The sequence below is a fragment of the Vipera berus genome (genome assembly GCF_964194415.1).
Source record: "Vipera berus genome assembly, chromosome: 2".
Lineage (NCBI taxonomy): Eukaryota > Metazoa > Chordata > Lepidosauria > Squamata > Viperidae > Vipera > Vipera berus.
In genome coordinates this window covers 197,012,457-197,038,976 of record NC_138203.1, presented here as the reverse complement: position 1 = coordinate 197,038,976, position 26,520 = coordinate 197,012,457, and the positions used below count along the sequence as shown (strand labels likewise).

Sequence of the window (26,520 nt, the reverse complement as noted above, 5' to 3'; positions counted from 1 at the left end):
TTTTTTTTCCTAAAATCCTCTGATCCACTCTATTTTTGAAAGTAATGAACAAAAAACAAAATGCTACCTATATATGATTGTACATGGTTGATTATTGGTGATTTTGCTTGTTTCAGAAGAGTTGGATTTCTTATTTGTATCTATATTAGGCAAATGAGAAAACATTAGAGGTTGCCAATGTTGTAGTTAAAATCAATGATATTCATGCTGTTTATTAGCTTCTCGTTTTCTTTTTGGATTGTTGTTTCAAATTTTAGTGTTTTCTTTTTCTGATTTCTTTTTAAATATTGAGGTTTTTTATCTATATGAAACCACTGGTCATCAAGAGCCTTGAAGCACGGTGATGACTCTAAATCTTATCAGATTCAGGAGAAGAGGAAGCATTGGTATTGGAACAATGACTCAGTGCCAATTAACAAAGGCTGAATCCTATTTTAAATGGAAAAAGGTTGCACTGTTGGTTCACAGATCCATGATTTACATAGGCCTATGACTCTGGATGATGTATACTCCTGTCCCTCAAAATACAAAATAGATGCACCATTGGATTCATCTCTGTCATTCAGAATAGCATCAATGACCCAAAGTCGATTCTGTCAGTTCTGACAGAATTAACAGCTATGTTAATTAACAGCTTCTGACAGAGTTAACAGCTATGACCTCCCTGAATCCTGAACAGGAGTTTCCCCCAATGATCCATATTTTGTTAATTTTCCATTTAGATTACTCATGATACATCAAGGGATCTGCATGCAATAGATTCTAGAAGATGATTGCAAAGTTGTAGCTGATTTCAAGATTTTAATGATGTTCAAGGGTTTTAACAGTTTAGGAAGTCATACCAAGGGGAATCCTCTCACAGTATAGTATGTACATGGATAATAAGTTGGTAGGTAGTGATGGTGGTGGTAGCAGTGGGGCTGTTAAGTATGTTATGAGACGTATTATATACGGGCACAAGAGTTGGCCTTTTCAGGTATGGCATCCATAGCTACAATATATTTTTGGTTATGGCATCCATAGCAATACAGTATATTGCGTGTGAATTTAAAATATTCACACCAAACCCTAAAATGGCTCAGAACCAAAATATCTGAAAAATCACTTCTTTCAATGCCAGTATATCAACTAAGAGACAGATACTTGTGATTCAAAAGACTAGTGGCTAGGAGTAGATAGTATCACTTCATTTATGGAACTATCTTAAAGGAAGCATTATTAGTTTCCTTCACAACATATCACCCAAGCATATTTCTATAGATGATTTTAATTATGTTTTTGTTTTTGTATAAAAAAAACCTGAGCTTGTTTTGTTTTATACAAAAACAAAAGCTTCCCTGAGAGGAAGAATGTTTTACTTACTAACAGATTTCATAATAACCTTTCCGTTTAAATATTAAAAATGGTTCTTCTCTTCCCCCATTCCTTAAAATATGTCACTTGTAGAACAAATAATGGTTTTGATCAGTTTTTGCAGTGCTCTCTCACACAGACACACATGCATAGGCAGGTACTTTTGGATGTTTGGTACTATAATTCACATCATCATTGATGATTGATGGTGCTAGTGTTGCAACTTGTCACTTGGTGTCATGAATGGATGGGCTTTCTCCGACTGATCTATTTTCCCCCAAGTCATCAATGCAAGGACATAGTCATACTTGGATTTAAGACTTTTCTTCATTTTTCTTTTTCCTCACTCTTATATCCCTCTTTTCCTCTATGGCTCCTAAGGTAGCATATATGTGAAGACCTCACAATTTATCTGTACAATGATAAGGTTGGTTAAGATATAGGGACTAAGTTTTGGTAGTCCATAGGGTTCCATGTTAAATCTTACCCCAGCCTAATTCTCTAAGCACTCAATCTTTCATTGGACAAGGAACATTTTATAACAATCATAACTGTTGGAAAACTTTTCAGTTAGGTCTCAGACTGGGGACATAGTGCAGAATCAGCACTGATCATGTTTATTGATGACTTCTATGAGAACTGGGATAGTGGTGGTACAGTTGTTCTGGTTCTCCTTTATCTTTTCAGCAACCTTTGATGCTATTCATCATGGTATCCTTCAGGGCAGAATGTGGAGATCAGGACTGGGAGGCATGATACTGTGTTTCTTCCTTTTTCACAGCAGGTTCCAGGTGATGTTGGTGTTGACTAGCAGGAGTGGTTGCAACTGAGGCCTCTTATGTGTGGGTGCCATAAGACTTGATGTTTGTCAATATTCTCCTACAAGCCTGTTTCTTGGGATGATCAAGTGCTACTTGTTTGGATCTGGATGGGAAGAAGCAGAGTGACCAAGTCACTTTATGTTTTGTGTTCTCTGAATCAAACCTTTGCTGTTTTTAATTCTAAATGGGATAGTACTCCTTCAGATACAACTAGTATGGCATTTGGGGTTGAGGGGGGACTCAAACCCCCTGCTTAAAGAGCAGGTGACTGCTGTTGCTGGGGTGAGGTGGGGACTTTACTGAAATACATTTGGTGTGATAGTTACATCCTTTCTTGCACTGGGAATACAATCCAGTGGTCACTCACATCTTCAACAACTTTTGTGTGGACTATTGCAATATACAAGGTTGGGATGCCATTTGGAAGCTGCAGCTGATCCGGAACAGTGGTGTGGGCAGAGCTGTTATCTATGGAACACCTGGATAATTGCTTCCTAGTCAGCTGCCGAGTGCAATTAAAGGTGCTGGTTGTGATCTATTGTTCCCTGACACCACTGGATGACATCGCCAAAGAGTGAGGAAGATTCTCAGGGATGACTCACACCCTGGACGGTATCTCTTTACTCTCCTACCATCCGGTAGGAGATATAGGAACATAGCCAGCCGTACCAACAGGCTGAAAAATAGCTTTTATCTGTGGGCTGTTAGGCTTTTAAATGGGACATAATCTTATGCAGAATTGACTTGGGAGGCCGGTGTGTGGTGTAGTTGGTTCACATGGTGTGGTAGGATGGAGGGTTTGTTGTCACTGTGTGTTGGGGGGAGAGAGCACGGGGGGAGGCTCAGCTAATCTCAATGTACACATGTTGTACTTTGACAATAAAGGTTTATTATTATAAAGCATTATTATTATTATTATTATTATTATTATTATTATTATTATTATTATTATTATTTGTTTATTTATTTATTTATTTTATTTTATTACATTTATATACCGCCCTTTCCCGAAGGACTCAGGGCGGTTTACAGGGTAATTAAAAACCAAGATACAAAAGTTAAAAACAAGTTTTAAAAAATTATATTTGTCCCTGTATAAATAAAACCCCAGTTAAAATAAGATTAATCCTCAGCCTGGGCCAGAGAGCTCGAAGAGCCAGGTCTTCAGGCCCCAGCGGAATGAACGGAGGTCAGGGGCAGTCCTCAGCTCCACTGGCAGCTGGTTCCAAAGGGCAGGTGCCCCCACTGAGAAGGCCCTATCCCTGGGTGTCATCCGCCGGCAATCTCTTACCGGTGGCACCCTGAGAAGACCCTCCCTGTGGGAGCGCACTGGACGAAGGTAACTTGATGCCGGCAGCAGGTGTTCCCTCAGATATCCCGGACCCAAGCCATGTAGGGCTTTATAGGTCATCACCAGCACCTTGAATCTCACCCGGAGGGCAACCGGAAGCCAATGCAGCTCGTGGAGTAGAGGTGTTACATGGGAGTATCGGGAGACCCCCATCACAATTATTATTATTATTATTATTATTATTATTATTATTTATTATTATTATTATTATTATTATTATTATTATTATTATTATTATTATTATTATTATTATTTATTAAATTTATATGCTGCCCTTCTCCCTAAGGACTCAGGGCAGCTCACAACAATAAAAAATTAAAAAAACATAGAATACAAAGATTAAAAAAGAATTAAACAATAAATAAAGAAACAAAGGACAATTTAAGCCGATAAAAACCAAATTTAAAAAACCATGATCAGTCCAGGCCCGCTTGTTGGAACAACCATGTCTTCAGGTCACGGCGGAAGGATCGAAGGTCAGGGGCCATCCGCAGCTCTGGGGGCAAATCATTCCAGAGGGTCGGTGCGCCCACAGAGAAGGCTCTTCCCCTGGGGGTCGCCAGCCGGCATTGCCTGGCTGACGGCACCCTGAGGAGGCCGACTCTGTGGGAGCGAACCGGGCGATGGGAGGTTGACATTGGCAGCAGGTGGTCTCGCAAGTACCCCGGGCCTAAACCATGTAGGGCTTTAAAGGTAATTACCAGCACCTTGAATCGCACCCAGAGGGCAACCGGAAGCCAATGCAGCTCGCGCAGGAGAGGTGTAACATGGGAGTATCGAGGACCCAGATTGTTGGGGGCAATAAGCTGACTTTGTAATAATGCCGCTTGGTGTGTGTGTGAAAGCCCTAATAAGCAGGCATATACATAGAATGAAGGGTACTGCTAAGCTTGTAAGCCGCCCTGAGTCTTCGGAGAAGGGCAGGATATAAATGGAATTAAAATAAAAATAAAAAAAATACTCCCATAAGCACCCACACGGCCGCATTTTGCACCAGCTGAAGCCTCCAGGTGCACTTCAAGGGCAGCCCCATGTAGAGAGCATTGCAGTAATCCAGGTGAGAAGTGACTAGGGCATGGGTGACCGTGCATAGGGCATCTCGGTCCAAAAAGGGGCACAACTGGAGCACCAGGCGAACCTGTGCAAAAGCCCCCCTGGTCACAGCAGTTAGATGATCCTCCAAATTAAGCCGTGAATCCAGGAGGACGCCCAAGTTGCGGGCCCTTTCTGAGGAGGGCAATAGCTCCCCCCCATCAAAAGAGATGGAACATGTTGGACAATACCAGATGCCGGTATCCACAGCCACTCAGCCTGAGCCTGTTCCTTCCCATCCAGACCCTCCAGGCACTGGGACATCACGTCAAGGGTATCATTGGGTTGGCTCGGGGTGGAGATAAACAACTGGGTATCATCGGCATATTGGTGATACCTCTTATCTGAGAGACCACCAGTCTCCCATTCATTCTGCCCATCCAATAAGTTTTGACAAAGTGGATATGCACCAGGTCCCATCTTTAAATCAGTGTCATCTGATAGGACTTTGGTGGCATACTTTTACCCTACCTGATCACCCCTTGCGAAATTCTATCCTTCCAAACGTTTGAGTTGTCCCAGCCCTGCTACTTTTGAAGACTTAGCTGCTCCCCCAGTTGCCAGGTAATGTGTGCTTCTGTGACAATTTTATTAATGTGTTACTTGCCTAGTTATCCGTTTCCCTTATTTCTATTGTTTTGGATTCTTTTTTATATTTCATAGGCCACCCAGAGTGGCTTTGAGTTGAGTGGCCCATACATCACATTTATCAATCAGTCAGTAAATTAATAACCAGAATGGGATCTGAGGGTCATAAAAAGTGCTGTTAGTTGCTCACCCTTGTAGATCAAAGAGACGTATATAAAATGCTGCTGCTTGTGTATTTGTTGAGAACAATTACCAAATGCTAAGCCTCAGTATCAGTTTCCGTGTAGTCAATAATTCTGTTTGTGTCATAAAGGTTTGCTGACACATCATTCAAATTCCAAATGAACTCGATGTTTGTCAGGACTGAGGAGTTAAATGCTCTTATCATGCTCTATTTATTGACAAATTGTGGATGGACACTAAACACCAATATTTGTATATTACCTTAATATGAACATAAGGCCATTTCAATTTTCAGGGTGGGTTGAACACTGACATTCTGGTTTAAGTGTTATCTTAGTACTTCATACTTCTTAAACATAAGACAGATCCTTTTATGGCCATGTTATATCTTAATGCAGCAGTCCCCAACCTTTCTGGCTCTGTGGACCAGCAGTGGTAGCAGCATCAGGTGGCAGTGGCAGTGGGTGGGGGAAGGGGATGGTTTCATGCATGCAACCTAATTCTGCACATGCACAAATGGAGCTTTGAGCATTCGCAGCTGCTTGTGTGGCCTGGTTCCCAGGGATCCACGGACTGGTAGTGGTCCATGGAACTGGGGGTTGGGGACCTGGTCTTAATATACCTTTTAATTCAACTGATAATATTTGCTACATTTTCTTTCAATTTTCTACACTATTCTTGCAGTTTGACACCCCTGATGTAGACACTCAGAAATTTGGCACCTATGAAATCAGTGGGTGTCCCAAGAACCCACTTTTTGGATAGGACTCCGATGCAAAGCAGGAGGAGCCAGCTGGATCAGGAAATGTAATAACAAAATCCATATCCAGGCTCCAGCCCAAAGTGAAGTCAAGAATCCCTTGAATCAAAACTTCCCAATTTGAAAATTCATGAAACTGTCACCTCTTGAACCCCATTCTCCTTAGGAAGTACCCTTCTTAGGTTTCCTGAGAGTCTCCCAAACTGCATACCAATTCCATCCAGGGGAGTGTTTTATCCTGCCCTGAGTCAGATGTTAAGTCTCCTGAACCAGTAAGGGTGTAGGTGAAATCCATTAACCTGGGTCAATTTTTGTGACAGATTGATGCTGGTGAAGTGCTGATGTAGTGCCTGTGGTGGAATTAAAAGGTCACTGCACAGAGATCTTGCTGTTAAAAGTAGTATCTTTTCTTAAGAAAAAATGTTATTTTCATTAATTATTAAATTTGAACACCACCCAACTCTCAACGCCTCTTGTTCCACATGAGAGTCTCTCTTATCCCTTCTATGGACTCATGAATGTAAATAATCACTGGCAACTTAGGATAAAATAACACCTCCCATTTTGCCAATAGATCCAAAGCAACACTAGGGACTGGTACATTTGCTCAAGCAATTATACCTGGATACATCATACACTTTGCTGCATAATATTTGATTTTTGCTGAGATGCATCTTTGATATGAATATTTTTGAATCCCCTCTTGGACATCCTAGAAATTCGTTTTGAAAATGTATGGAACGGTGAAAGCCCCTTAACATCAAATTTCAAAAACTCTGAGGACCAATAAAACTGACAGCTGGTTTTCTAATGGGGCATTCCAGCTTCTTTACAGCTTCATATCCATAATTATTTAATTAGAGCTGCCAACTGTGCCTCTATAAGCATTAATTCATCAAGCTGTTGAGTTTAGGTTAATGGCCCGAAACAGTGGGAGGTATTACTAAAGCAACTAGTTAGCAAAGACATTCTTCCAGATCAACTTAGGGACCTCCTATCCAGATGCACAGGGAAGATAAGCATCTGATTGAAAGATTTCTTACTTTTCAAAAGAGAAGAGAAAAAACATTTGATTATATAAAGTCCTTCTTTTGTGAAGTTTTTTGGGTTTTTTGAAGGTGGAAATACTGCATCCTGCATTCCCAATATTCAGATGGATTAAGAAAAGCTATCGATTAAGTAAGTGACTGTGCAGTTGTCAGGGAAGTAACACAAAATGGAGAGAGATCTTGTTTCTCTCCATGGAGGAGACAGGCAAATACCCCCAATTCCTGCAGGGGACTTGCATTTGTTTGTACTTGCAGATGCACTAAAGGCAGCCAGCACAGCAAAACTATTTCTGCTTTGCTGGGTGAACAGAGATAAAGTAGATGCTGGGAAGCAAAAGCAAATTCATTCTGCATGTTCAGGGCAGCTGTGCTGTGCTCCAGTTTTAAACTAGACACAGCTGGACAGGGAAATCTTTACCTTTTACTTTAAAAGAGATTTGGTAAGGCTCAACTAAATGACCATTTTGAAATTCATCTTCACGACGCCTTATGATGGCCACCAATATGCTCATTTAAAAGGGAATGGATTTTCCCCCCCTGTTCTTCACATTCATACTCTACTCATCTAACATCTGTACATAAATTTATCCATAATTCCTGGAGACACTTTTTGAAGTCTATAGACACTCCTTTCTTTCTTTCTTTCTTTCTTTCTTTCTTTCTTTCTTTCTTTCTTTCTTTCTTTCTTTCTTTCTTTCTTTCTTTCTTTCTTTCTTTCTTTCTTTTTAAAAAACGATGGGTATTATTTCAGGCTTGCCTTGGCTTCATGATCACATATATAAAGCTTCTGGGTAACTGTTTGGTTAAAAAAACACGAAAGAAAAGAAAACTTCAGGACATCCTTAGCCATGGGCTGTAAATTAATTAACAGTCTTTCCGAGCCTTCAAATGACTAGCTACTTTGATTCATTATTCAACCCCCAAGGAGATGGCCCCATTTTTCACCTTACTTTTCAGCAAAGTGTATTTGGCTTCTTCATTCTGCTGCTCAAATCTGCTGGGAATATGAAGAAATAGTTACGGTACGCACATCCAAAGTGCAGAGGTTTCAGTGTAAATACATTCTCTGCTTATGGAGAATCATAACACGATGGACACATGACCACGGGAAATGCTTCCCAAATGCTTGTGGAGCCAGATTTTGCCTTTTACCGCCCCCTCTCAGGATGGCTGGAACGTCAGCATAATATCATGATCTTTAAAAGAAATGACATAGTCACCTGGCCATGTACTTTGATTGTGGCATTTGATAGTTGTTTGTTTTTGTAGACTCCAAGTCAGTTCATCACCTTATCAAATAGCTTGGAAAGTACTGTGTGTGAGTATACGTGCCTAGACAAACATAACCCATGCACACATAGAATCGAACTTACGGGGCATGGCTAAAGGATAGTGAAAACACAGGAGATAATATAGAGCTTTGAATCCATTAAGCATATTTTATTCCTGCTGATATATTCAGATGGAAATGCAGGGTTTATTTATTTTATTTTTATTTTAATCCCATTTATATCCCGCCCTTCTCCGAAGACTCAGGGCGGCTTACAATCTAAGTACAAATTAAATGGGTTCATATATCTATGAGGTCAAGTTTTACAACTTTCACAAACTAAGAAAGGTCTTACGAATAGTGTCAGAAAATCATTTTCACATATACTTTACCAAGGTCTACATGCCACCTAGTTAAAGAAATGGAGTTCCACTAATTCAGACTTTGCTGTGAAATCGAGTAGAAGGAGGAGTATGAAATCCTATCTACATTGTTCCAGAAACCTTTTGGTATTATCTTTAATAATTTCACAATTTTACAATAATAGCGACCCGTGTTGATTTCCATAGGCATGCTTAACCTAGTGCAGTTCTGTTGCAAAGGTGAAAAGTAGAAAAGAGATTATGTTCTTCAGAAAAGAACAAAGTCTACTTGTCAAACATTCTCAAACCTGCATATTCAGAGAGGATTGCAATGTAATTCAGCCCCTGTGATCTCCGGTAATATGCAACTTTATGTGAGATATGGGTGAATGATTCATTACCTATTTGCACTCTCAGCTGGGCAGAATTTGAAATTGCCTATATTGACCATTGAGATTTATGCAGTCCATCATTTATTTATCTCATGATGATTCAAAAATGTAAAACAAAGTTTCGAGTGAGTCATCTTGTTTGGTAAATGAGACTACCAAGCAAAGTTTCTTTCTTTTCTTTAATATATCACTACAGCACTTGATTGCAGAATTACTGATGAACTCTGGGTACAAATATATAGATATGGATATTATTTTCCAGATACACTACAAGCAGTTGGCAGCCTTGAAGTGCTGCACAATGAAGAAGGAACCATGCAGAATCTCTTATGCCATGGGGAAGAGGGGCATTGTGTGACTGTGGGAAGATGCTCCTGGAATGGTTTGTGCCTTGAGTATTTTATGCTTACTTTAGACAAGAGGTGGGCAACTGGCAGGCCTTGTCTACTTTTATGTAGCTTTAAGAATCCTCTGAAAACCGAAGTAACCATTTCCCATCATGGTACAATCCCTAAAATAAAAATAAAACAAACAACCCCTCCCCAAACTCATCTTAAAACTCCAGCCTCAAATTCATGGTTAATGCAACTGTCTGCATACTCCAAAGTGACCTATACTGGCTCCAAACTAATATCGGTTGACTCGATCTGAAAATAAGCATTTGCTATCTGACCTTCAAAAGGACAAACGTACTGATGCTAATTACCGGAACATATGACAGTAATTAATTAGGATATGGTAGCCAAAGTAGGAGAGAACAGGGACACGAGACCACTCTGCAGACTTTTGACTGTGTCTTAAGTGGACTTCTTTAATATGGAAGTTGCGGCTACATTTTTAGTGAGAAGCATCTTGAGATCTCCAACTGTCTTTTTAATAGGTCCAGTTATTATCTTAAAGCAAAGCACATTTTGAAGTTATTGCGCCGTGCAGAAGATGACACAAACTGCTGATTGTTCTAAAATGTAATGATTTCTCATGAGAGCCAGAGTCTCAGAGTACTCAGAGTGTACGAGAGGAAGTGTGGGAGGAAGGAAGTTCAAATGCTGTTGGATTTATGCAGTGCCAGAGTGCAAGACAGATTGAGTACAGGATGCGAATTGATGGAACCAAAGCATCGTCCTTCGATACAGAGTAGAATTTCCCTAAATGGAAGATGAAATTATTCTAATTCATAGCAATGTTCAAGAAATATTAAATAAGAACATTTATGTTACTTCCTTGGAGTTTTGCAGCTTAGGTTCCCCGAGTCAATTGAAACTGAGTGCTGGTAATTTTCTGCACTGGAATGGTTTGATTGTGAAAAAAAAATTATACTGCTCATATCTTTACTGGAAAAGCTATCCCACATGGATGTTGTAGAGAATGGCTATTCACTATATGTATAATATATTGCATGTCCTGGATTGAAGAGAATGGGAGAAAGAAGGATTGGCATGCAATTCAATCCTCCTATTAAGTGGTAGAGATGGGGTATATACCCCAGACTTAAAGGATCTGTTCCAGAAAGAGCAATAAGTGGGATGACAGACAGAAGAGCTTGTGATTGAATAAATTTCCCCCCCAAATGTATGATTTATCTCTATCCATACAATTGGATCACATGGCATATCTATAGGAATAGGTTTGATAGCTTTTTGACTTCATGACTCTAAGCAGAAAGTTATGATAGTGTTGTTGTGATTCAGGGTCAGCCTGTGGGTTTGGCAGTTGGGTCGGACGATTCAGAGGAGGAGGAGGGGGGTGTTGGAGAGCTTGCTGAGAATAGTATTGAGGCTCCACAGAGCCCTCAGCCAGGCCCCTCCCATCTGGTCACGACACAGACCCAGCTGTGTGAGCCTGACAGCGTGGATGAAGATGACCCACAGCTGGCCCTGTTCAAGGACGCCCGACGCAGGAGGCAGTCAATCAGGAGTAAACAGAGGAAGGCAATGGGGCACCTCAGAAGGAGGCAGAGAGAATGCATGCCCTGAACTGTTTAAAAGGGGAATGTGTGGGAGGGCTGGTTTGCTGAAGGCAACCGTTTGAATAGCTCCTGTTTCATGGTTCGTGTCTTGTTTTGCTCTGTTTTACGTTAATAAATTTGGCAGGCTTAGTTCCAGCCTCTTGCCATGTGTAAAGGGGTTGTCCCTGCCTTTTCTGCAGGGCCGGTAGTAGGCTGGTACAGAATAAGTGTGATGGATAATCTGTTGAATATTAAAATCAAGTTTCAGTTTCTTCTGAAACTTATTGAGTGGCTTTCTATGAAATTGAGTGGCTTTCCGATGAATTACAATGAGATATATGATTATGATTGGGGAGGGGAGTAAAATAATACTGGACACCATATGTTCTCTTCGACTGCAAGTCTTCCATATACTGTATGACTTGATCCACTAAAATCCCGAAGATTAATGATCACAAGCAGAATTTCTTGCCAAGTCCAGCATTTGTAGGTTTAGCCTTATTGTCACCTGATGTATCTCTGTAGGCCAGTCACCTCCCCTAAAACAAGCTCCCCTCCACTTTTGCTAAATTACATATTGTGAAGTGGTGACTTATGAGGGAAAAAAATTGATCAGGAAGAAAAAAAAACATTTAGAAAAGTTTCAGACTAAAGAAGCTTCAGCCAGATGCCTCTGTCATTTTTACTGTGCTTTCATCTAAAAACAACGTGGCTTAGCAGCATATATTACACTATACTTTTTAATTGTTTTTTTTCCCACTGATTTTAAGCCTGGACCTTTTTGACAATTACAGTAAGTTTAGCTTAACTTGAAATAATGCCACAATTGTCATTACAATTCTATAAATAATGGTTGAAAACTGGTCTTAAAATCAGTTATGTATGTATCGTGTATATGAGTTTGTGTTGATAGATATATAGATATACAGACGTAGATATAGATGTAGATATAGATTCATTCCACAAGAACAGGCATGTCATGAAGTACTTTCATTCTAGGAATAAGATTACTTGATTGGCAGCCAGGAAGAAAAATAGTCACATGTCTATCAAATTAAACAGACTGTGATTCTAGCAGGAGATAATAACACTAGATTCTGTGATGCCACATTTCACTGAATCATTTTATTTTTTAAAAAAATCAAGAAAGCTGGAAATGAACAAATAGTTGTCAAGTTCTTTTATATCAACTTACAACACAGGGGGTCCTATGTATATCTTGCTCTCTGTAAAGAAAATAAGAGAGAGAGCTAACTTGTCATTTTGCATATTTCCCTAAGAACCAAAAAAAAAAAAAACCAACCCTGTTCACAGTGGTTTGTTTATCAGACATGAACCATAGCAGGTAAAAATTGTGTTACTCTGCAATTCCAGATTCTTGGAGAGTGACACATTTCTTATCTTTATCTAGAATAGTGGGCTGCCAAAAGCCATGCTCTATGGCACGAGTCATTGGCTATGATGTTAACTTGACTGGATTCTTCCTCATGATAGATACCGTTTATCGCTGCTGGAATCATTCCTGTCATAGAATATAAGGATTCCAAAGGATTTTAGAGATTATCTAGCCCAGGGGTCTTCAAACTTGGCCCCTTTATGACTTGTGGACTTCAACTCCCAGAATTCCTCAGCCAGGCATGCTGGCTGAGGAATTCTGGGAGTTGAAGTCCACAAGTCATAAAGGGGCCAAGTTTGAAGACCCCTGATCTAGCCTAACTCATGCCTAGTACAGGAATCGTCTACTGCAGTGTCCTCAACACAGTTTTATCCAATCCTGTTCATGCATCCAACAAAGAAGAACATTGCCTCCCACTCTCTGAACATCTCTTAGCATTAGGAATTTTCCCTGATATCCTATTGAAATTTACATCCTTTTATTTTAAGCCCATTGTTCCTTGTCCTATCTCCTGGAACAACTGTGAACAATTCTGTCCATTTTCTACACAGTAGCCTAAATAACTGGGAGGCAGTTGTCATGTCTCTGTAATTCTCTTTTCTCCACAATGAACTTCCACAACACTTCTAGAATAGTGGGCTGCCAAAAGCCATGCTCTATGGCACGAGTCATTGGCTATGATGTTAACTTGACTGGATTCTTCCTCATGATAGATACCGTTTATCGCTGCTGGAATCATTCCTGTCATAGAATATAAGGATTCCAAAGGATTTTAGAGATTATCTAGCCCAGGGGTCTTCAAACTTGGCCCCTTTATGACTTGTGGACTTCAACTCCCAGAATTCCTCAGCCAGGCAAGTTTTTCATTCCCTTTTCCCAATCCTCTTAGTTGTTTTCTACTGGATAGACACCAGTTTATCATTGTTCTCCCTCTCATGCAGGGCCTGGAACTCAATGCAGTATTTTAGGTGGTGTTTGAGTATTGCAGAATAGATAGGGAAGATGGCTTCTCTACTGAGCCATTGACATTTATCATGGAAGGTGTTATGTACTGGGCTCTTGAGGAATACCACGTGGGTTGCTGGAGCAGCTAACGGCTCTCCAGAAACCCAGACTACAAGTCTCTTGTGCTGCAATTGGCTATCTCTAGGCGGCAATGGTTGATTCAAACCTATTGGCTGCCGCCTAGGGACTAGACTATATATTGTGGCTAGTTGCAGCCATTTCCCCAGTACAGTTTCTGCACGAAATAAACTATGAGTTATCTTGTACTCAGCTATGCATCTTCATTCCTATGCCAAAGAACCCGCTATTTAACAGAAGGGGAATCAGTCACGCTGCTGGGCGAGGGGGGTTATCTACAGCCATATTCAAGTGAACCCATTGGAATCTGGTGCCAGCTCAGGGAGAATACTAATAAAGGGAAAAGGTAGGAAGCTCGTAGGCCAAAAGACTAACATATATGCTGATAATTTATTTTGCATTAGGATTACTTTGTATCCAAACTACATTAAACATTTTTAATGAAGAAAGAACTAAACAATTTGGAATGAATGCAAGTTAGATTTGATTTAATATTTTCATCCAGCCCAATTATTTCTATTTCTTTGACTTTCATGTGAACCACTTTACAATCATCTGTTTTAACATTCTCCGGACGCGTTGCTGCTGTTCCCGAATTAAAAGCAAAAGATACAACACAACACATATTCACTCAGACAACTATATACAAAAAATGTTTTGAAAATTTTATGAAGACTTAAAAAATACTTTCTGGAACTTCCGGTGGCGACGCGATGCCGAAGACAGCCGTTTTCGGGCTGCCCGCTCCGCAGCTGTGTTTTTCCATCGTAAACAGTGCCGATCAGCTGTTTAGATGGATTTGAAGCCCCCTCCTCGGGAGAAGAGGAGGGGGTGAGGCCCCAGGTAGGGGTTGAGCTCTCCGGGGCCGCCTGAGCTGAGAGTTTGGGCGGCTGAAGGATGAGCCCCCCCGAAGCCTGGGTTGCTCCGAGCTGCGCAGCGCCCCTGCTCCGGGATTTTTGGAGCAGAGCCAGGCGTTAGCAACCACCCCTGCCAAAAGGAAATACTTTTGATTATCAAGATGCAGGCAGAGCGGTACAGGAGGTCAAGGTGATGTGGACTCTTATCTTTACTCTCTAGCTCAATGGATTTTATAGCTTTAAAGTGAAAGTGTGCAATAAGTGAAAGTGGGGGAAGATGGCGGCTAAAACTTCTAAAGCTCTTCGGAATGCGGGGTCTTCCCTGGTGCAACAGACCTCATTGCAAGCTTTGCTTCCTCCTGCACCTCCTCCGGCATTGACGCTTAAGGATTTACAAGATGCTCTTGGAAAGCATTCACAATTGATGTCTGACATGATGGATGAAAAGTTGAAAAAGCTGGAGGAGAAAATGGAGGAGAAAATGGAGAAATTGGAGAAGAAGATGGAAGAGAAGTTTAGAGCAATGAGGGTGGACATGTTGTCTATGATTGAATCTGTAGCTGAATGTGTGCAACAGCTGGATGTAAAAGTGGAGGATCTCAGTCAAAAGAACTCTATATTAGAAGCAAAGGTATTAGAAAATGAAAATATAAGGGATAAAATGGACGGAGAATTGAACCTTGTTCAGTATCATCAGATGCAGTATGCTATTAGAATCAGGGGTTTAAAGGAGAATTGTAAAGAAGATTTAAAGCAGCTGATTTCTGAGGCTCTGGAAGGGGTACTGGGCCAGCCAGCATCTGAAATTGAGGGAAATATGGACAAAATTTTTCATGTAAACTCATGGATTACAAGACAGAGGAAGTTACCCAGAGATGTGGTGGTCTATTTTACAAAGAGAGTAATTAGAGATGAAGTCATTCAAGCTGCTTATGATACTAAATTGGTAGTGGCTGAGCAAGAAGTCTTGGTTTTAAAAGAGATTCCTCCGAAGATCCTAAGGAGAAGGAAAGATTTTGCATTTCTAGTACAGGAACTTAAGAAATGTGATATTAAGTTTAGATGGGAGATTCCAGTTGGACTGGTGGTGACGCACGAAGGTAAAAGACATCGTCTGGTTACTGTGGCTCAGGCACGTGATTTTTATAGCAATGTGTTAAAAGCAACCCCCCTATCATTTTTGGAAGCTGTAAAGGGATACGGTGAGGGAAAGCTTCAAGATGTTGCAGATAGACAGACAGAGGACAATGGTGTTGGAGGGGATCAAGTTACAGTCTCATCGGTTGTTGCAGGAGGCCAGAGGATGACGCGTGCCGCCCTAAGAAGAGCGAGACGAGAGCAAGAGCAAGACCAGCAGAAAGTTATGGAATCTCCAAAGCGTACTTACAGTGAAGCTGTGGGAGGGGCGCGGTCCAAAGAAGTTTTGGGGGTCATGACAGACGTGCTCCAAAAGCTTTGGAGCGTCAAGATTGGTGATTAAATTTTTAAATTAGAATGTCAATGGATTAAATTTATCATAGAGGAGAAAGAAAGTTTTTTTAATATTTTACACAATTTAAGATTGATGTTATTTGCTTGCTAGAAAAGTATATTAGGGTTATGGACTAAAAGTATGTGTTGAACACTGCGGGACATTTGGCGTGATACATGCAAGAACTATTTTTGATCATAGTTTAGTTTGGTTGGAGATTATTAAGGTTAACAAAGATAGGCGCTTTTGGCGCGTAACTGAGAATTTGTTTAGAAATTAGAGAAAGGTGGGAGAATGCAAATAGTAGGTGGAAGTTTTTTTTCTTTTTTTTTTTGTTTGAAATTAATATGAATAAGGACTGGGATTAAGAAAGTCTATTCTGAGTAAAGCTCTTTTTCTGTTTTCCTCTTTTTTTACTTTATTTGTAATATTAATATTGTTTGTATTCATTTTATATGAGCTAGAGGGAGATAGAATTAATAGTTTATTGTTGATAACATAGGGGTGCTTACGTTTGTTTTTCGATTTTATACCCTGTATTTAGCTCTGGGAAGTCGGGGGGAGGGAGGAGGGAATGGGGGAGAGGGATAGGGAGGGCTAGATAGGGGTGGGGGAGGAGGGGATTAAAGTCAAAATGTATTGTAAAACTTTTTAAATAAAAAAAAATACTTTCTGAAATGACATGTAAATATTATAGCAAGGAAAAACGAAAAATTTCATCCATCCCCAAATGGATCCCAATTTAACAATATATATTTCCCTAGGCATTTGGTATAAAACAAAGTGACCACCTCACCCCCAAAGATGAAATTATTTGGGACTTTGTGACATAAATTACCAACTTTTGGTATTTGCATCTCAATATCACTGCAAGTATCTGACTCACAAAACTTGCTCTTTTATTCTACCACCCTTCCCACTTCTGTTGAATTTGCTATCCTGAAAAGCAATAGCATTTCAGATGCTCACTGATTAACTCTGGCAGTCTCTTGTGTTTTTTTTTTAATCATATAAAAGTAAAATTAAGTACATACAGTATTTTTTTTTAAAAAAAATACTTGTATAGCATGTCTAAAGTTGCTGGCTAGACATCTTCTCTACAGATGACTATACTTTAGTTCTCTCCAGGCACCTAAAAGGTTTTTGTAACAGTCTGAAGCTGTGAGCTTCAGGTGGTGAGTGTGTGGTTGAATTTGCCTCACTCCTGAAGAGAAAGCACTTAACACTACAAGCTACTTCTTTGACTTTAAAAGCAATAATTGTAAGAAAGGGACAACAAATAACTTGATGGGATCCCACAGGCAGACACAGGGAATGCTCACTTAAAAATTATTTTTTTGGACTTTACAGTATTTAAAGGAGAGTTAAGTTTAGAATTGTCACTAAGCAAATAAAATTATATATGATATATCCTACAGTATATTCTATAGCTATCCTATCACCTATGTTTTTCTCAGACTGCTTTGAAAAAGTATTTCACAAACTAGACTAGGCAAAATATGGAATAAAAATCAATGGCACATATTTAAATCACTTAAGATGATGTTGTTCTCTCCTCACAAGACTCAGTAGAGTTACAAAGACACATAAAAGAGCTGCATGAAGCAGGAGAACCATTTGGCTTAAAAATAAACCTGAAAAAGAGCCACATTATCTTTAATAAATTCACTAATTAAAAAAATATAACTGGAGAAGAACTGGAACTAGATGTTGTAGACCACTATATATATACCTTGGTCAATGGATCTCAATGGAAGGCGATACAATAAAGAAAACTGAACAATGTGTTAAATGTGGTTGGCAGGCATTCAGCAAGGTAAGCATAATTTTCCAGAACAACCTCCCCCTATGCCTGAAAGAAAGGTTTTTGATCAGTGTATGCGACCTGGTCTAGCATATGCTGGTGAAACATGGACATTAACGTCACAATCAATACAAAAGCTATGAGTGGTGCAAAGAGCCATGGAAAGATACATGCTCAATATTACAAGACAAGATAGAAAGATCTGCACATGGATTAGAGAACAAACAAAAGTATGCAATATCATCAAGAGAGTAAAAGAACTGAAATGGAAATGGGCTGGTCACATAGCAAGAAGAACTGATGGCAGGTGGACCAAGGCAGTCAAAGAATGGATCCCATGATAAAAAGCATCCACAAAAGACACTTAAAACAAGATGGATTGACAACATCAGCAAGTACTGTATTGCAGGCCCAATTGCAAAAGAAAGCATAGGACCATATAGATTGGAAACATGCAGGAGAGGCCTTCATCCTGCAGTGGATAGACAATGGCTAAAATGATGGTTGCAAGCATGTCAAACTGCCGACCCGCAGGCCAGATGCATCACACTGAAACTGTGCCCACCCCATTGCTGGCAATCTGGAAAAAGTCATATACATCATGCAACATCACGTGACGTCATGAGTTTGACATGCCTGGTATAGCCTATAAGGAGCATTGTGGTGGCCTAGAGGAAGGGGTGGGATTCAGCCAGGTCGCACCACTTCGGCAGGACCGGTAGCTAATTTTTTGTTACCCAGACACAGAATGGACTTCCAGAAGCAGCATCCACACAGAGAACCGGTTGTTCACATATTTGAATCTCACCACTGCCTAGAGGTGGAACTCTCACCTCACAATCAGGAGGCTGTGAGTTCAATCCTAGGTAGTGGCAGATATTTCTGTCTCTGGGTGCAATGAGTTATTGTCTGCTGTGAACTCCAAATAGACATCAGGAAGGGCATCTAGCCAGTAAACATTTGAGCTCTGTTCCCTTGCATCTTGACTCCACCCCAATGCAAGGGATTACAGAGTCATTAAAAATGTACATCCTATACATATATATTCTCTTTTTCACTTACTCGCTCTTTCTCTAACACTCTCTCTCTCTCTCTCTCTCTCACACACACACACACACACACACACACACAAACACACATCGCAGCCTCACTGATTTCTCTGGGTACTTTAGTCCTTAAATTAAACATTTGCTAATTGATTAACCCTCCAGGCCCAAGGGCTGGATCCACTATAGTCTCTTAAACCACAAAATAAAACTTGCTTTGTTTATGAAGCTGCATGGTGCTATGAATGCTAACATAAAGAGGGCCAAGTTAGCAGCAAAGTTAGCAGATATATAGCAGCAAATATATCAGGTTGTAAATGCCTATGAAAAAGTCTTTTTTCTTTATGATGTTCAGTCATTGTAATGACAACATAATGAACATAGGAAAACTATATCTTATTATGTGATAAATGTATCATTAAGTGATGCATATATGGTTACCAGATACGTGAATAGGCAAAGGATGATATGGATTGTTGGAAAGGAAGACAATGTGGTAAAAAGAAGGACATATTAACTTTGTAAGATTTTTGGCATCTGTGGCAAAGATTACAGCAAAAATGTACCCAGGCCTACAAGTGCATTAAATTACTTTTTCCAGTATCAAAAAGACTGGTTTTTCAATTGCAATATTTTTCCAACAAATCTTTATTTTCAAGAACATATGCCAGTAATAATATAGAATCAATGATAATGTGCTTTTCCTATTTCACCATAGAAACATATGAAGTGGCATATGAACTACAGACTATATTGAACATAAATTGGAAGGAACTGGATTGAAGCTGATTGCTGAAATTAACATAAATCTAGGCTGTCGAGTCTGTTGATGGACAAAAGAAAGAAAGAAGACAATTTACAAAGCCACAGCAGACAAATATTCGAATGACAATTGTGAAAAGAGTCAATTATTTTTGAAAGAGAAACTTCGAAAGCTCGACATTATTACATTGTCAGTCGGATGGGGGTATGAGGACAAAATGGAGGACATCTTCTTTGGCTGGAGGTCTGGTAACCATTAATGCTTTCAGGACTTGGGTGGCTTTCCAAGTCTGTGGAATTACAATGCCCAGAATATTCAATGGGCATGAAAATTCTGGAAGGTGCTAGGTTGGGGAAGCTTACACTAATGTTTTGTGGGACATTTTATCTTGACAGTCATTCCTTGTGTGGTAAGCTGCTCATGTAAAAATGAAAGCAAAAAAATGGATGCTTGATTGTATTATAGTTTTATTCAATGATTGTTTTCCTATTGCAAATAAATAAGAAATATAAAATAACTTAGCACTGTTACTCCGATGGAGTGCTACTAGTGCCAACAATTAAAAGGTAAATGGTGCTTTGGTTTTTGAACAAAAGTGAAAAGGAGGAAAAGGAAGAAGCAATAGGATTTTAAGAGTTATAAATGAAGGGGGAAATTGCATCTATGTCTGGGGAAGACAATTCACAGAAATGTTCACACACACACACACACACACACACACACATATACACACACCGAATCAACCCCCAATTCTCCCCACTTTTAAAAAATTCCAAAAAGGTGTAATTTTTAGAATTCTTTTAGAAGATAAATCAATTCTCATGTTTTTTTCTGGGGATATATTGTTAGTAACATCTGAGAGAAACTAATTTAGATTTTTTTATCCTGCCTATATTTTTTTATAAATAACCCAAGGTAATGAATATATCATATACTCCTTTCTCCTCTTTTGTTGCCTCACAACAACTCTGTGGAGTGAGTTGGGCTGAGAGAAAGAGACTGGCCCAAAGACATTCAGCCAGCTTTGATGCCTATGGCAGTATTAAAACTTACATTTTTGTGGTTTCTAGTCTGTTGCCTTAACCACTAATGGCTTCAAAGCTAAAAAAAAAATGTGTATATTCCTGTTTATTCAATCATTCAGAATGTCAAATGCACATTAAATACAGTGTTAAGTACTAGAAATGGTATTACATTATAGCTAATGCAGTATATATCAGTGGCACATTTAATGTGTTGGAAAAATTGAATATGAAGTGAATAAAAGTCTTTTAGCATTTTAATACTAATGAAATCAGTGCAGTTATTATTTTGGGGATGGGTATTTCAAAAAATAGCACTATAATAGGGCTTTTTTTGGTTGATGCCAGATGAATCATGTGGAATTTTGTTTTCTTATACTGTATACAGAATACTAGTTGAACTAAAGCCTCAGCTCAGAACTTCACTGATTTGTCTGAGAATACTTTAGGGAAGGCCTTGGAAATATGCAAATAAACAAAATATATGAACTTGCTCCAGGAACACCACTGTTCCTGTGAAAGAGAGAAGCCTCAGCACTTCGCTCAATGAAGATGGTCACTGAAAAATAGTAATAATTAGGGAGCTCATAAATGGGCTTAACCAAATAGTGATGACTATGTAAATTGCTTTATCTAATTGACAAAGGGATTGTTCAAATAAATAGGCTTTTGTGCAATAATATTAGGATGGCAGCTGATTCTATGTGGTACCTATGGGTACTTTATGCTATCCATTCAATGCAGTTAAAAATATTTGCAGCAAAAATAATTATTATTAGTGAAAAGGAAACTTGGAACAGCATTTTAAAAATATTGTAAAATATTTTGCCTTGGAGCTGTATCTCTCTCTCTCTCTCTCTCTCTCTCTCTCTCTCTCTCTCTCTCTCTCTCTCTGTGTGTGTGTGTGTGTGTGTGTGTGTGTGTGTATAAAGGTAAAGGTTCCCCCGCACATGCATGCTAGTCATTTCCGACTCTAGGGGCCGGTGTTCATCTCCGTTTCAAAGCCAAAGAGCCAGTGCTTGTCCGAGGACGTCTCCGTGGTCATGTGGCCGGCATGACTAGATGCCAAAGGCGCACGGAACACTGTTACCTTCCCACCAGAGTGGTCCCTATTTTTCTACTTGCATTTTTACGTGCTTTCGAACTGCTAGGTTGGCAGAAGCTGGGACGAGTAACAGGCGCTCTCTCTGTTACGCAGCACTTGGGATTTGACCCGCCAAACTGCTGACCATCTGGTCGACAAGCTCTGTGTCCTAACCCACTGAGCCACCCCGTCCCTTTATGAACATAATGATCATCAATTCAATGGGAGAGTCTTTTATTTTGCTGGATTGTTTTCTTATCTTGCTTAACCCAGTTGATTGGTTTTCATGTTCCAGTGGAGGTGACAGATACGTTAGGTTCCCTTAGAACTCTGTGCCATGTTTACTCCACCTCTGTATAGGCCATAAGCTGTTGTGGACCAAGTTAGCACCCTTGGGTCCTCTTTTCATTCAAACAGTGTAACACGTTATTTTGCAAATGAGGAGGCTGCAATCCTTAGTAACATAATTGTGATTTGGCATATTGGGTACTGCATGGAAATCTCAGCTGAACAGATGGTGTTAGGATTTAACTAAACACATAAGAGATGTAGTTAACCCAGGCGCTGAACTTATGTTCTTGTTATTTTTACTTCAAGCAGGTTAGGTATAAATTAGTTGATGGATACAGTCATTATTGTGCTCCTTGCCAATCTATGACATTCGTAATTTATTCCTTTTCTTTGAAACTTAGCGTCAAAAGACTGACAGTATATGATTTTCTGATATTTGTCTATATGAAAATTATATGGGGCAAGGAAAAGTAGGGAGGGAATTGTTTTATCCCTCAGCCAAAGTACTGGGACAAGGAATCATCCAAAGCAACTGATTGGAGGAAGACTTACCACTGATATAAGGAAGAGTTTTTTCAGATAATTACATAATCCCGATGTGTCTGGAGGCTTTGAGAGTTTAGGAGGAACAAACTCAGGTTTAGTTCCAGTAAGTCAATGTGAATTCAGAAAGCAGCTGTGATCTGTAGTAGGCAGAAGGAATAACTCTGAAGAATAGATTTGCAACCAAGACAACAGTCATGTAAAAGAAATCTGAGTCTAGAACAAAAAATGTAATTTGAAAAAGCATCTCAGATATGAGTTCCAAAAGTTCTCATGAACATAAATGGAGGGAAGGGGAAGCACATCCAGGCTTGCAAGACTGATATCAGCCCTCCAAGGCAGACCAAATCTAGAAATAGCAATAGCACTTAGACTTATATACCACTTCACAGTGCTTTACAGCCCTCTCTAAGCAATTTACAGAGTCAGCATATGGCCCCCAACAATATGGGTCCTCATTTTACTGACCTCAGAAGGATGGAAGGGCTGAGTCAACCTTGAGCTGGTCAGGATTGAACTGCCAAACTGCTGGCAGCCAGGAGTCAGCGGAAGTAGGCCACAGTACTGCATTCTAACCACTGCACCACCAGGACTTAAAAGACACATAAGCTAATACTATTTTTATTGTAATGTTATAGTAACAAAATACTACACTCTTGATTTGGGTGCCTTCAAAGTCATTCTTGACTCCTGGCTACTGCCTGGACAGGTCCATTAAGTTTTTTTGACAAGTGGTTTGCCACTGCTTCTTTCCTAGGCTATGGGTGACTAGCCTAAAGTCATCCACCTGTCTTCATTCCTAAAGTAGCCATTGCACCAAACTAGTTTTCCCTGTGGTCTTTGGCATCCAGACAGATATAATCAGAGAACTCTTTGAGCCCCGTAGTTGCAAAACTATTAGCAGGGTCTACAGGGCTGGGTATCTTCTATTAGTGACTCTCTCTTTTGAAAAAGTATTCTACTCAAAAATTAGTCCAGCATCATCATGTCGGTGTTTTAAAAAGCTGCTAAGATGTTGCTTATGTTTATTACTTATTTAATGTTCCCTGTTTTGTTGATTTGGTTGTTTATTAGATCATTTTACTCTAAGCTGTTGGTTTGGTTTAATATTTTTATACTTTTGGTTTAATATTTATATTTTTTTAGATTTACACACTGCCCAGACTCCACTAGTGTTGAGCAGCCAATAAATGTAAACAAATAATAAATATTTCATAAATCTCTCCAGAGATTTATTTTTTTTATTTTATTTGGATTTATATACTGCCCCTCTCCCGAGGGACTCGGGGCGGTGTACAGGGCAATTAAAACAGTATGAGCAACGCATAATATACAAAAATTAAAATGAAATTAAACCAAATAGCCCTAAACAGTAAAACACATTCTAAAATTTAAAATTTTTAAAATTTAAGATCTAAAATCCCAGTCCCTCAGTCCAGGCCGGCAAGTTCAAATAGCCAAGTCTTCAGGTCGCGGCGAAAAGAGCGAAGGTCGGGAGCCATCTGGAGCTCAACAGGGAGCTGATTCCAGAGGGCAGGCGCACCCACAGAGAATGCTCTCCCCCTGGGGGCCGCCAGTCGACATTCCCTGACCGACGGCACCCTGAGGAGGCCCTCTCTGTGGGAGCGCACAGGACGATGGGAAGTTAACGCTGGCAAAAGGTACTCCCGTAAATAACCCGGACCCATGCCATTTAGGGCTTTATAGGTCATCACCAGCACCTTGAATCTCACCCGGAAGACAACTGGATTGTCTTCCAGATTGATATTATTGTTATGTTTTTTCATTGTATTATGATTGTTATGCTATGAAGAATGATATTATATTTTTTGTGGTGATGGAGATGAAGATTATCACTACTATTGAATATGTACTCTATTACCATTTGTTGCTTTAATCTTTGTGCTACATCAGAAATTATAATTCTGCAATTAAAATGGTTTATAAAACTAACTGAATAAATCACCAATTAATGGAATTTATTACCATTAGACATGGTGATGGTCATTATTTTGGAGGGTTTTAAAAGGAGATTGGTTAAACCTGATAGCGAGTATCAAGAATTGTTAGTCATTAAATCTCTGTGTTATCCCTCGATAGTAAGGCTCTATGCTTCCAAGTAACAATTGCAAGTGAGAAAAATAGACATATTTCCATCTCTCTCTCTTTATTTTTTCAGTACTCCAGAGACATGTCAGAAACAAAATTTTGGAATAAGATGGGACTTTGTTCAATCCAGCAAATCTAGTCTTATGGCTCCTCTTTATATATAACATTTATATACTCACATATACACACACTTTTTTTCACCTCTTCCTCCAACCTTAGCCTCCCACAATATATTGTTCAATAGACAACTTTCGATTTCAGTCCATTTCTGTCACTGGACTGTTTGAAACTCCTACAGTGGTAACCGCAGAGGAGAACCTGCCAGTGACATTTGAAGTGGCATAATTCTCAAGGTGTAATTAATTTTTCTGGGGGAAAAAACCCACCATACTTTATTGTCAAGAAAAACAAATTTCCTGGCAGGCCTTCTGAAATACTTTCAGCATGCTGCAGCTGAAGAAAAAAAACAACAACACCCCGAATTCTGGAAAGGCAGGTGTAAACAAGGCTTTGCGTTTCTTTTCACCATGGGATGAAAATGAAATGAAATCATGCATGGTGAGCTTTTATACAGAAGTGGTCTTCAGCTGGAGATCAGAGCAAACATAAAATGAGGATTTCAGTGCACAAATTTCCAATTGTTTTAAATTCAAGTGTCTCATTTCAGACCCAAAGATTTCTCTGTATTTGGAATAAACCATTTCTACCAGTTGGGACTATTATTTTGAACATGAAGCTACTGTTTTGAATTTGAAATCTTTTTACATAGCTCTAGTGCATGGCATCCTTCTTTTCCCCCAGGAGCTTGCCGAGTTCGCAGATCTAAAATCAGACATAAAAAGGAGCTTTGGGGAATTCAGGTCTGATACTGATCATAGCATCAGTAGGTTAGTAACTGTGAACTATTTCACTGTGTAAGGTCTTGAGCAAAGTGCTTTGTTTCTGTATTGGCCATACAGCTATTTCACTTCGTGCGTTTCCTCCACAAGTGGAAGAAAGAATAATTGCTGTCCCATATTCTTTTACCACACAAAGGGAGAATGAAGGATTTGGCTTGTCAAAAAGATATTCTCTTGTACTACTTGCAGCAGTAATAGCTACCCTTACGCTCCTGCAGTGGCGTAGCGTGGGTTGTCAGCACCCGGGGCAATTTGCGCCCCCTAACCCGGTGACGTCATGGCACTTCCGAAAAGACGCGCCCCGCAGCGGCGTAGACTTTCCAAGAAGAGTCGCGCGCATGCGGGATGCTTCCGGGTCCCTCTCGAGGGCGGCTGGGCAGGGCTCCGACCTGCAAGAGCCGCTGCATTCAAGCTCGCACGTGAGCCCCGCTAAATAAAGCCACGCATGCGCACGAAGCTAGGCCAGCCGGCCGGCGGGTCCGTCTTCGCTCGGCCAAGCCTGCCGGGGCGCCTGCGGGGCGCTTGCGGGTGGCCTGAGCCTGGGCGGAGAGTTGGGCGCTTCTATTTATTTTATTCAGTTTATGTGGCCGCCCATCTCACCTGCCGGACTTGTTTCGCTTTGCAAGAAAGAGCAGCTCGAGAGCGGAGCCAAGCCGACTCTGTGCAGCCCTTGGGGCTCCCTGAGCAGCTCAGTGCGAGCGCGCCCCCCCAGATGTTGCGCCCGGTGCGGCCCGCCCCCCCTGCACCCCCCACGCTACGCCACTGCGCTCCTGAATCATTTGTGCTCAAGTGTCCAAGTAAAACTGTGGAAAGTAACAGGAATAACTTCCAGCAGTGATAGAATAATGAGCTGCAGTTGATTTAGTTTGATACTAGGGAGACAGAAGTTCTAGCTGGGTTCTGTTATGTGAATACACAGAGTATACAGCTCTGTTCTTTGGGCCTTTTTAAAAAAAATCAACAAAAAGTTGGTAAACTAAATTTCA

At 40.1% G+C, this 26,520-nt stretch overlaps 1 protein-coding gene across 1 annotated transcript in view; it reads left to right on the top strand.

The window, feature by feature from the left end:
• The window catches only part of KCTD16 (potassium channel tetramerization domain containing 16), a gene marked incomplete at both ends in the record, with an annotated part of 219,646 nt that overhangs the window by 1,826 nt on the left and 191,300 nt on the right, over positions 1 to 26,520 (top strand). The gene's annotated exons all lie outside the window — the stretch shown is intronic.